The sequence below is a fragment of the Pongo abelii genome, chromosome 2, assembly GCF_028885655.2.
Source record: "Pongo abelii isolate AG06213 chromosome 2, NHGRI_mPonAbe1-v2.0_pri, whole genome shotgun sequence".
Taxonomy (NCBI): Eukaryota; Metazoa; Chordata; class Mammalia; order Primates; family Hominidae; genus Pongo; species Pongo abelii.
In genome coordinates, this window is record NC_085928.1 from 175,859,741 (window position 1) to 175,873,557 (window position 13,817).

The 13,817-nt window shown below is 34.2% G+C and overlaps 1 pseudogene; it reads right to left on the reverse strand.

The window, feature by feature from the left end:
• Nucleotides 1-235: 235 nt before the first annotated feature.
• The window catches only part of LOC134761093 (uncharacterized), a 76,945-nt pseudogene continuing 63,363 nt past the window's right edge, over nt 236-13,817 (reverse strand).

The window sequence follows — 13,817 nt, forward strand, 5'->3', positions numbered from 1 at the left end:
GCAGCATCCTACACACTGTCAAATCCAAAGATCAATGTTCAATTCTAAGTTACTTGATCTATCAGTCACATATGACACTGATAATCCTAGTACTGTTGGACTTTCTCCTTAGTTCAGCTAAAAGCTGGGTTCTTGTCACATGACCATGAAAGATTAGGCTTGCAGACACTTTGAAGAATGAGAAGGACAGGGTTCATTGGGTGAAAAGGGGAAAAAAATAGGAAAACAAGGACTCTCAGCAAAGCGACAGTTCTGCTAGTAGGCTTCCTGACTCACAGATTGAATCCCAGTTACCCCCCCGGAACAGGAGCCATCGGGCTCCTCCCCGCTGCAAATGGCACAAACTTCCCAAGGCTCCACCCCAGCGCACACTCCTACCAGCGTGCAGGCGGGTTGGAGGGTCTTTGGTGATCCCTTTATGCTTGGCTCTCTCAGTATCTTCCTTGAAACTTTTCCCACTTTTGGCTTCCAGGGCACCACACTTTCCCTGTCCTCTTTCTAATTCTCTGACTACTCTTTCTAAGTAAATTGTAAAAGATGTTTATCATCTCAATGACCTAAAAATGTTGAGGGATCCCCAGCACTCAGTAATTGTACTTCTTACCTATCTACATTAGTTCACATAATGATGAGGTTTTAAATACCATCTTCAGTTAAATGTAAATCTCCTAAAATCTAGATGCTGTACTCAACAAAAACCACTCAGTGACCACATTAAAAACAAGCAAGAGCATCTGTATCTTGAGATCAAACCTCTTAAGCAGTTTTACATTTTAATAAAGATATAGGCATCATCCTTAAAATGGTCAGTATCTACCTCATCCAATTTTAAGCATGTTAAGCTCTTTCTTCTCAGTTGAACATTGCAGCACATCCTATGCCAAGGCTCAAAATTGATTGTTTTTTCTTTCTAGAGTCTTCCTTTCAGTCCCATAACAAACTTGCACATTTGTTTTAGATGTTGCCTTTTCTATAAGCTCATTAGCAGCAACTAAGCCTGAAATCAAAACTCCTACCCCAACCAACATTTTCTTTTTCCCTATGTTTTCTTTATCTTTAGTGTCAAAATTAAATAAAACATATTTAATTTTCTTCTTAAACAATTTTAAAATTATTGATCACACTCCATATTTTTAATGTAAGATCCCAAAAGCCATAGCTTTTTGTTTTTAGCATCTCCAGTATGGAGAAGAATGCTTGGCAGGTAATGGTTATTATTGAAGGAAAGAATGAATAAATGAGTGATATTTTTCCCTCAGGCTGACTCTCTCATGGTTGTAAGTTAGCTACGGCAGTTCCATGCATACACAGACACAACAATATCTGGAAGAAAAGGATAAATTTGTGCATATGCTTTGTACACAATATATTTGTTTATCTCTTTTGGAATTGAGAATTAACTTCCCTGAATTTTCTCAACAGACTAATGGGTTTCTGGCCAACATTCATTTGCATGACTGTATCTAAGTTAATTTTTACATTTTTTAAATTGTTGAGAAGATACCACTAAACATCCCTTCTGATAATTATAAAAAATTCAGATCATAATAAATGACAGAGAATGGATAAGAAGTAGAAATATTTTAAATGGAAAAAAGCAAAACCTCTGGAAATAATTTGTAAAACATAGTAAAATTCTTTAGCAGTATATAAACATTTGGAGAATTCCTCCATGATCCATAAATATTGCAATTACATTTTAATATAAAGTTTTTTGGGAGGTGTCAAATATTGTGTTTATCATATAGGTATTTTATATGGGTTATGAAACATTCTAAATACAAATATATTTTTAAGATGAAGCATATTCAAGATGAGATGGGTGGCAGTGGAAAGTTTTCTTCTGCAGAGAGAAATATTTTCTCCTTGATATGATGTAGAATTGCAAATATGTAATGATAATAATATACAAACCACATTTTAGTTGGTTTTACTATTCCTCCTGTGTTCTCAGCTGGCAAGGCACTTCTTTCTTGTCTGTGCTTCTACAGCTACTCTGCCACCATTAGTACCTTCCTGAGTTATTGTGAAGACCTGGAGCCAATACATGAACAGTTGGCACATAGTAAGTGGGGTCTTCAATAACTATTAGCTATTGTTATAAGGATAATTATGTTTAGGCAACATTTATATCAACCAAATTGATCTTGGCCTAACATTGTGTGTGTGTGTGTGTGTGTGTGTGTCTGTGTGTGAGACTATATGTTATTTCTCTGGGGCCTATGATGTGGACTTGGCAGAAGTAAAATTGATACATAAGTTAAAATTAAAGAAATTATTAAGTTGCTATTCTGGAACAATTATTTTCTGAGCCTTTTTATTTTTCCAAATAACCATCTTGGAGTTAATTTCCCATGTGGAATATCTAATAACTGACCTGGAGCCTCCTCAGATTTGTGAAGAGTGACATGTCATTTCTTCCTCTTGCCTCTCTCTTCACTTAGAATACTAATTGGTAATGATGATGAAACAGAAGAGAAACACATTAAGAGAATCTTTTAATTTCATATGCAGTGCTGCTGAGTTCACTAGGATAGTGCCTATGTAGAGATTTAGTTTGTAAAAACACATTCTCAGTATGACAGCTAGTGTAATATAATAGGCGAGAGATTTGTCCCTGGGGTAAGATGGATGCAGTTTTATGTCATGGTTCAAGATTTGATTCAAATACCATGTGACCTTGAAAAATTTACATAATTTTTCTGAGCTTGTATCTTCAATCAAAAAATGAATAAACAAAATAAATAGCATATGAAAATAACTTGACAGAGTATATAGCACATAGTCAATTTTCAACATATGTTAGTTTTTCTTAAAGTTTTTCACGTTTTATGAAATTGCTCCTCTATGATTTTTTTTTCTCAAACCGAATTTGGGTAAGTTTCACTCCACTCAGTGAACATAAAAACAATTTGATGTTTATGGATCTGGGATATCTTCATGGAATCAGGATTAAGATCTGCTTTTCAGTATATTTTGTTAAAAATACAACTGCAGTTAAAGACAATTTCAAGCAGACAAAATTGTGCGTCAAATGTGTCACCATCTGATTGTACAGTTTGATTCAAGGCTAGATAGATAGATAACCTATTTATACCTAAAACACTTTTCCAGTAAATATTTCTTCAGAATGTGAAGAAAAGAAAATTTGAGTATTTACTGATTAGTAGCTAATATGCTGCTGTTCTGAATTGTTCATTGAGTACCAATTCAACTATTTATAAAAATATCCCTGTATCTGTCCTGTGTTTCATTTCAAAAGGTGAAATAAACTATAAAATTGCAGTTTTCTTCAATGATATTCACAAAAAAGAAAGCAACTATATGTACTTTGGAGAGACTGAAGAATCAGGGGTTCATAACCCAAGCTAGGTGCTGTCAGATATGCCCAAACCAATTTTTAAGCTATCACTGCACTAGTAAGCATATCAATACTTCTTACAGAATGAAAGAAAAATAAAAAATTGAGTCTTTTCGGTTTAGTAAGGTATAGTGATTTCTTGATATATAACTCTGCTTTTCTCTGTTTGCATGGGGTCAAGAACATGAAATAACACTTAGTAGCCAGGATCTACCCTCTGGAAAGAGTGTCAGGAGAAATTTTAGTAAAGTATTAATCACAGGTTTCTACATAAGAGCAGAAAGGATGCATACATAAAGAAGCATGAATTGTATTTCAGAAATAGTGTAGAACTATGAATTTTTGCCTGAAGATTTAGATGATCTTTATCCCCTGAGAATTTGTGGAGTGCTTTTTATTGATGAGACAGAATTGAAAGTGTTCATTAACTTGTGCAACACTGAAAATAGTACATGAATGGGGGAAGTGAGCACAATGTATCACTCTGGATAGTAATGAAAGTTAATATATGGCTTTGTGACACTGACTTACCAAGAATATCAAGTATCATTTCATTACAAATTTAAACTCTTCCTGCATTTCTCAATGGATCATATTCAATGACAAATGATAAATTCAGGTTACTGTGGAGATTCCAGATTCTAGATTACATGAAAATCTGAAACTATCCATGCTCTATACCTGAACTATAAGGGGTTACTTGTAAATAAAAATTGCATAGTTAGTTATCTGATTTTCTTAGCACTTGCATTTTGGATATTTAAACTTGTGTAGCAATAAATAGAAGAGCAAAGAGATGATAGGTACATCTTTTTTTTTTTTTTTTTTTTTTTTGAAAGGGAGTCTCCCTCTGTAGCCCAGGCTGAAGTGCAGTGGTGCGATCTCGGCTCACTGCCACCTCCGCCTTTCGGGTTCGAGCAATTCTCCTGTCTCAGCCTCCTGAGTACATAGGACTAGAGGCACATGCTACCACGCCCCGCTAATTTTTTGTATTTTGTATTTTTTTTTTTTTTGAGACAGAGTTTCAAAACTAAAGTTTTGAGGCTTTAGTGCAATGGCAGGATCTTGGCGCACTGCAACCTCTGCCTCCTGGGTTCAAGCAATTCTCCTGCTTCAGCCTCCCAATTAGGTGGGATTACAGGCACCTGCCACCACGCCCAGGTAATTTTTTGTATTTTTAGTAAAGATGGGTTTTCATTATATTGGACAGGCAGGTCTCGAACTCGTGACCTCAGGTGATCCACCCACCTGGGCCTCCCAAAGTGCTGGGATTACACGCGTGAGCCACTGTGCCCAGCTGCCCTAGATGCATTTTTAGAATAATTTTAAGTTATTTGTCATAACTAAAATATTGAATATGTAGATTATATAGAAATTGATAACAATTACTTACAACTAAATTTCATTGTGAAAAAAACATCTATTTCCAGACAATCCTGGCTTTCAGGACAATTGAGGTCAAATAAAATCTAAGGTTGATGAAATACAGCTTTGTTGAAGATTTAATGAACTTACAGAGAAGTGTTTGTGAGAAGAAGAAAAAGAGGTTTATAAAGACAGTTATAAATGAATTTGTGGAAGCACCGATTCAATCATATCAAAGAAAAACTTTCCTTATATAATCTAAAGTAAAGAGATTCATCTTCTCTCTAGAATTACTAAGGGTGTATTAATGATCCACATAAAGGAATATCTAATAATTGACCAAGTTTATGCAAACTAACATATATTGCAAATAAGGTAATCAATTTATCATATTTCATTGCTTTTATCTATTATTTAAAAGAATGCTATAGTATATACTTGTTTTTTTAATGGTTAAGAACATATATTTCAAGACTTATTCATTATTTGATAATTATTTTGGCCTTTTGGGGAAGAATAATTTCTAGAATAGGAGAGTTAGCTGTTGAAAATAGAGATTGGCCTGGCGCGGTGGCTCACACCTGTAATTTCAGCACTTTGGGAGGCTGAGGCAGGTGGATCACCTGAGGTCTGGAGTTTGAGACCAGCCTGGCCAACATGGTAAAACCCCGTCTCTATTAAAAATACCAAAATCAGCCGGGCGTGGTGGCGTGTACCTGTAGTTCCGGCTACTCAGAGGCTGAGGCCCGAGAATCGCTTGAACCCAGGAGGCGGAGCTTGCAGTGAGCCGAGATGGCGCCATTGCACGCCAGCCTAGGAGACAAGAGCGAAACTCCATCTCAAAAAAAAAATTAAAAAAAGGTTAGTGATAAATTGTATCAATGAGGAGTTTCTTAATTGAATCAATTCAAAACATAAATATAATTGAAATAAATTGTCTGTTATATGGATTCAGAGAAGGGGTACCACTGGATTCTCTTATTAATCTGGATGCCAAACTGGTTGATAAGTGAGTTAATAAAAAGTTTTTCCATTTTCTTTCTCTAATAATTCATTTTGAAAAAAGGATTCACAAATACATAATTCAAGTCATTTCTGTCACACATCTTTATTATGTTTATTAAAAATTTGATATTTGTAAATATATGCATATAAAAACATATATAGTCTAATTAGTTTGTGCTATTACATTTAGATAATCAAGATAACCTCTTAAGCCATATGTGTTCATTTATTTAACTTTTCTGTTAATGTGTTTTCTCAGTCATAATTATATATGTGTACACATTTACATTTATAGCTCAAAAAGTGGCATAGATTAAATTGACATAAATAGTCATTGCCTTCAGCTCATAGAAATATAACAAGAATTCTATCTGGGCTGACAGTCTGTTCCATAGCCAAATTGGGTATCATGTCAAATGTTTATCTTCTTATTTTAAATTGAGAGCTAGTGTTCTCTTTTTTCTAAAACAGAATACATGCTAAAATCCACCTCAGCCTACTCACATCAAGGATCATTTTCTCTTTGCATGACAACCTTATAATGTGGGGAGATGTCCCAAAGGAGATGAAAGATTGAAAGACGGGAAATGATGCTCCAAGAAAATTTGATTTAGAATATATATAGTGAAAATAGAAGAGTGTAGAAAGTAGTTTGGAACTGAGAAATAGAGAAGAGTTTTAATTATTCTAGGAAATAAAAGGGAAACGTAATTATAGAAGATGCAGGATTTAAGCAAATTAAATATGCACAGATAAAATTCACTTTCAAATTTTATTAGGGAATCAGAAGATGAGGTGCTAGAACAACAATAACAAATACATAGATATCTATTATACTCATTTTACTGAAATAAGTAGAAAATAGGTGTGACCTACTGAAAAGAGCTAGTATGTGAAAAATCATTCATGTGGATTATCATCCTAGTTTTATGATTCCTAGATATACAGTTGAACAGTTTATTTTGGCAGTGCTGGTAGTGGTACTTATTGAACACTCAATACTTTCTAGGACAAAAATACACGTTTTCTATAAACTCAAAAGTTCTTTCAGCTTTCAAATTTTAAAAATGGTAAAAGGACACTTGCAACATAAAGGGACAAGAAAAGCGACTATGGTTTTTGTAAGTATTTATTGAAGACTATTGAGAGAATGAAAATCTACAAATAATGCTCATCATCATTGGCCATCAGAGAAATGCAAATCAAAACCATAATGAGATACCATCTCACACCAGTTAGAATGGCGATCATTAGGAAACAACAGGTGCTGGAGAGGATGTGGAGAAACAGGAACACTTTTACACTGTTGGTGGGACTGTAAACTGGTTCAACCATTGTGGAAGACAGTGTGGCAATTCCTCAGGGATCTAGAACTAGAAATGCCATTCGACCCAGCCATCCCATTACTGGGTATATACCCAAAGGATTATAAATCATGCTGCTATAAAGACACATGCACACGTAGGTTTATTGCGGCACTATTCACAATAGCAAAGACCTGGAACCAACCCAAATGTCCAACAATGATAGACTAGATTAAGAAAATGTGGCACGTATACACCATGGAATACTATGCAGCCATAAAAAATGATGAGTTCATGTCCTTTGTAAGGACATGGATGAAGCTGGAAACCATCATTCTCAGCAAACTATCGCAAGGACAAAAAACCAAACACTACATGTTCTCACTCATAGGTGGGAATTGAACAATGAGAACAATTGGACACAGGAAGGGGAACATCACACACTGGGGCCTGTTGTGGGGTGGGGGGATGGGGGAGGGTTAGCATTAGGAGATATACCAAATGTAAATGACGAGTTAATGGGTGCAGCACACCAACATGGCACATGTATACATATGTAACAAACCTGCACGTTGTGCACATGTACCCTAGAACTTAAAGTATAATAATAAAAAAAATAAATATATAAAGATTAGTAGAATTTAATGATGAGATGCCAACAGGCTGTTATCTAAATAAATAGGTCAAGTACATAAATGAAATTGCATCTCTGGTGAATTTAAATGGACTAAAACTCTCATTCTAAATAAAATTACTGTATCATTTTTAAACTCTGAGTTCTAAATTATCTAGATTGGAAATTCACTTCTTATATTGAATAATCAATTGCTGAGTTTTTGCTTTTCACCCAATGTGCTTATTAAACTAAATACTCATGCAAAGACTTGAGTAAATATAATGCATATCCTGGGGATTTGAATTTTAAAAGAGCCACATTTTTATACTGAATCAGGTATCAATAAATTGTGGAGGAGTACTCAAAAACTCAATGCATTTTTAAGGTAAAACTTGTAATATAAAAAACACCTATTGTCTTATGGTCTAAAGCTCCCTGCAGTTTCAGTTTGAGAGACAGGATGTTGATTTAAGTGTTTGGAATGTGTCTGTTTAGGAAGGAAGAGCTTTTCATGGCATAGCTGTATTCTTTTTACTGTTCCCTATTTAACAGTCAACAAATATTTATAGAGTACTCAAAACATCGAGTTATTCTTGCCTTTCTGGGCTAGTAGGAGAACACAATTTAAAGCTTTCTTACAATCAGTCAGTATCATGTGGCTAGTTCTGATCAATCAAATATAAAAGTGAAAAATGCCACTTTATGCTGAAGCTATGAAAATATCCTTCACAATTATCCAGGAGTCTATTCTTTATTCAGGAATGGAGGAGCTCAAGAGTTTCTGTTGCTGTGGCTAAACGTCATCTTGCAGAGCAGGGTACCACATTGATATGTATAGGACTGATGGAATAAATGAAAAATACACTTTTGTTGTCTTGAACCACTAAGATTTGGGGGGTTCAGATAAGGCACTATAACCTAACAGATGCAAATGCTATTATGTATGTGGCATAGTTCCAGGTCTTTGGAACTCATTGGATGACAAAAGGAAATAAAGAGCCCTACCCTGCTGAAATTTACTGTATACAGGATCACAACATTTGTAATAAATATATTGGAAATAAGTAAGCAGTTAGCGAAGGGGAATGAAGAGGAGCATAAGTAAATAATACTTAGGTAGAATAATGCCCCTACAAATATATGATGTGGTAATCACTGAAAACTATAAATATTTTACTTTACATATCTAAAGGGACATTACAGATGTGATTAAATTAGGGACTTTAGGTGAAGAGTTTTTCGTGGATTACCCAGGTGGGCTAAATGTAATGATGCTGGTTCTTATAAGAGGGATGCTGAGGAGTCAGACTCAGCTAGATGTGGTAACGGAAGCAGAGGTTGGAGTAATGCAAGCACAGAAGCCAAAGAAATTGGTGGCCTCCGGAAGCCAGAAAAGGTAAGAAAACTGATTCATTCCCAAAGCATCGAGAAGAATGAAGCCTTGCCAACCTATTTTAGGCTTCTGATTTCCAGAAATTTAAGATAATACATTTGTGTTGTCTTAAGCCGCTACATATGTGGTAATTTGTAATAGCAATAGAAAAGTGATGCAATGGTATATCTAAAAATAAATGTTACAAAACCAGGTAAACTCACCTTCTTGACAAACTTTGCAGTTTTCAAGAATGGATAATATCATTGACTGACCTTGCAGTTGATGTGATAAAAGCCTTGGATGTGTTGTAAGAAATACCAGTAGTTCTTTCTACTATTCAGCTACTTTACCCTTAACATACGCAGGAATGTTTCTTACAGCAAGGCCATCAAGCTCAGTCTACTTTGCCCTGTTGGTATTTGCTACCTCTCATTTATACCTCAACATTTTTCTCTTTCCTCCAACACCAAACTGAATTTGTACAAGATAGTTTTTCTGCAACTGTTTAATTCCATTGCAACTTTTAGACAGAAAAGGACCAATTTATGGGTTTTTCACTTGGAGAATAAGCAAATAAATAACAAAAGAGGTTACAAATTGTTGAAATTTCTTATAGGCTGAGTTACAGGTCTATTTTTAAGGGATCTCATTGGCATGGTAGCTAAAAGATAAATTAAGCTTTTGTCCTTATAAATGAACCCTTTCATTCAAAATTGATTGTCTTCTTAAGAAATTAGATTTTGTCTAAAATTAGATTTTGATATGTACGTGAATTACAAAAAAGATCCTTAATAGGCCTGACATTTATTTTTTTTATTCCTGCATATATTTTTGATAATGCTATTTGTGTTTGGATGTACATATGTACCAGGATTGACAGCAATCACAATTTGCCATGGAACTATTTACAGCTTGTTTTTGAAGATGCCGTGGGGTTTTTGGTTTAGTTTTTAAATTCATTTATTTTACAAGGTATGAAATGTTTAGGCCCCAAAGACTGACTATATGAATAATAAAAACGTAGAATCTTGTAACTTGTAACATCCTGAGAAACATTCAGCTTATAAATATGTAAAGAAGATTCAACAACCACAGCAGTCTTACAGCCTTACCAGATGTCCTTTCAAAGGACTATTTGGAGGCTTTCTTTTATGCTTTCCCCTTTTTATTTTCTACTGCCTGAAGTATCAGGGAAAGGGCAAGTGATTACTTCACATAGTTTTCTTCTACATATGAAATATGCATGAGATCTGTTCTTACTGAAAGTTTACATTTGCTCAGCTGGTTTAACATCTTTCTGGGGTCTTAGCCTTAGTGGCTTCATTAGATCTCCTGGAAAGAGATTTACTTAGGAAATAGAAACTCAATTTAAATAATACATATGTCTTATAAAAGCCCTTTATAGAAACAGTGCTCTTCTTTCTTAACTAACATTCAAATAAAAGTAAATTTTAACACTTTGACTGAAAATTAGCCTCTTCTCACAGAAAAGTCCTTTTATTGTAAACAAATATTAGAATTGTTTTCTCTTAATTCTATACAGTTAAATTACGTGAATCTTTCTCTGTCTTATACATTTATAGAAATCTTAGAAATTACCTTTTTATTCCACTTTTTGTTTAAAACATTAACAAAAATTTATGTTTATATGCTATGAGTTGTATATTTATGTGTAGTATAATGGCATAAGATAAAAATATCAATATTCTAACATGTTTAAATGTAATATCTTTAGTAAGGGACACATCATCTATGTCATATGCAAGATGCTACCTATTTCATAGTAATGTTGAAAATTGATAGACTTATAAAAATCTTACTTTTTATATAAAATATGTTATTTTAATTTTAATTACAAATATTTTCATAGTAAACTCTCTGCCTTGCAAACTAAAATTGTATACGTGTATTTAACCATTTCAAAAAGGAGTTGGTGAACTTTTTCTCTAAAGAACCAAACAGTAAATAATGTAGGCATGCAGGTCATAAGGTCTCTGTTGCAACTACTCTGGTCTCTTACAGCACAAAAGCAGCCATAGAAAATAAGTAAATGATTGGGTGTGGCTGCGCTTCATTAAAAATGTATACACAAGAAAGAATATGGTTCTTGGACATAGTTTGCTAGCTTCTAATTTAAAATCATGTCAAATATATACTTAGTATCTTCTAAAAATATTAATAAATTTCAAATAACCGTATTTACGTTTAAGAGTAGATTGACAAAATGTAGTACAATGCCTCATAAAATATATAGGCTTCTGAGAATTTAAACAGCATGCTTCCACATAGCCTAATATTAAAAAATAAAATCTTAGATCGTGTATGTCAATATGATTTAACCATTTGTTCTAAAAAATTTTTCTCCAGGAATATTATGCTATAGGCCAATAAATTCACTCTTTGCATCAGAAAATTGCTCTATACCTATATATAGAGAGATAAATATTCTCATATAAGAACAATAGATTACTAACATAACATAAACAGCTAACTAAACAAGTTTACTTATTAATATTCTATTTAAGAGCTTCACTCTGCTGTATTCCCCAATCTTATATTATTATGTCACAAAATTTACCCAGTCCCAATCAGTGTACTGCCTAGAAAAACTTGCATTAGGCCACCTGAGTCCAGGATCTAAAACTTTCTAAATATCATTCCCTGATTTTTTTTCATACTGAGATGCTTTAAGACTGTTTCTAATGCTCTCTCTTACTATGATAGGTCTAATAAATTTAGCTCTACTTTACCAACATGTTTTTTGGTGGCGTTTTGGGAATTAATAGTCAATACTTCCTACATATGAAAAAAAACTCTTTCATTTAAACTCCACACTAAATTACTAAACTTGAGTTTATCTTTCTACTAAGAACCTCTAAAGTGTAAAAGATAATAAATAGGAGCTTTCCAGTAACTTTCTTTCTTCTTAGTAAAAGAAAATTCTATGGGAGACAAAGATGGGCGGATCACAAGGTCAAGAGATCAAGAGCATCCTGGCCAATATGGTGAAACCCCGTCTCTACTAAAAATACAAAAATTTGCTGGGCATGGTGGCACACACCTGTAGTCCCAGCTACTTGAGAGGCTGAGGCAGGAGAATCGCTTGAACCCAGGAGGCAGAGGTTGCAGTGAACCGAGATCGCACCACTGCACCCCAGCCTGGTGACAGAGCAAGACTCCATCTAAAAAAAAAATAAAAACAGAACAGAAAAAGAAAATGCAAAGCATCAGAGGGTATGGTGTCCTGGGATCTAAGATAATTTTTACTTTATTTTATTTTTAGTAGAAGGGAGAGGAAAATATGCAAATACCAATGATAGTTCCACAGTGACTAAGAACTGAATACTGGAATTAGCAACATGTGTAATTTGATGACCTTAAGAAGACTGGTTTTAAATAATTGGTGGGATAAAGTATTGGCTGGAATGAGTTTGAGAGAAAATGGTATGAAAGTATTTGGAGAAAGAATGGTAATACACTGTTAGGGCAAGTGTAATTTCCTTTTAGTGGCAGAAAAGACATCATATTTATATGCCGATGGTAAGTTAAATTAAAAAAAGCCATGATATAGGACTGAGAGAGATATCCAGAGTAAGAACTTCAATAAGATGAGGGACAATGAGATCCAGTGCAGAAATGAAGATATACGCCTCAGGTAGGAGTCCTATGAGTCCACTTATAGCAATAGGAGGAAAGATAGGTATCTTTTTGGGTTTAGATATGTGCCATGGAGGAAATGTGCAAGGTTTTTTTTTTTCAATTGCTTTTATTTTTTCAATTAAATGGGAAGTGGGTATATAAGCCAAGAGGGAAGAAGACGGGAGGAAATGTTGGAAATTTGATGACAGTGGAGACAATGTCAGCAGTCTAAAACAGTAGAGAAATGAGTAGACCAAGAAAATAGACTGTAATTGCTGGGCAGGTGTGTGAACATGAATTTAATGTGACATTAGTTATCATATTACCCAAACTCTAATGAGGCAGTTGGCGCATAGGAAGTCATGATTAAAAATCTGATTAATAAATGAAAAAAAAGTTTGACCAGATATCAAATTGGTATCATAGAGATGATCTTTACATATCATATTTCCTACTTATTCTTGTCATTCTAAGGCTCATTTTTGCTGCTAATCGTGGAAAGAAAAATAACTATTCTATTATAGTTGTCCAGGAAGCAGACTCAGAGATCTCAGTAAAAGACTCTTAACTGGGAAGTGTTTCTGAGGAAGCAGGATTGAGCTTGGGGCAATTGAATGGGGATGATTTCCAATGGAAGGTTCAATTGATTCTAAAAGGAGCTGAAATGTACCTTCAAAGTTGTGGCAACTGGGACAAGGTCAGTGGAACTTAATACCCCTTTATTAATCAGTCATTGGATATGGAATGCCCAGGAATGTGTGTAATCTTGTTCAAGGCTACACTCTTTGGCCTAGGATAATTTATGAAGAAGGACTTAGATATCAGATAAAGATACATGTTAGGAAACTTATCTTAGATACATTTCACTTATTAGAGTCTCCACTGTCTTTTATTCACAACACTTTGTAATATAATTTCCTCTTATTCTAAAACGGTGACACTTAATACCAAACTTTAAATATATATTCAATCTAGGGTCTAAAGTATAAGAAAAAATAACAGTAGCTATCAAGTCAGATAAGGATGGTAAGACGCTTACTTTATCTGTCCAACAGTTGAAAGCAAATAGTCCAAATTTCTGATTCTAGTTTTTCTAATTCTATTTCTTAAAATTATTATAATAATAATATCTAGTTGTGATCTGCTAACTTG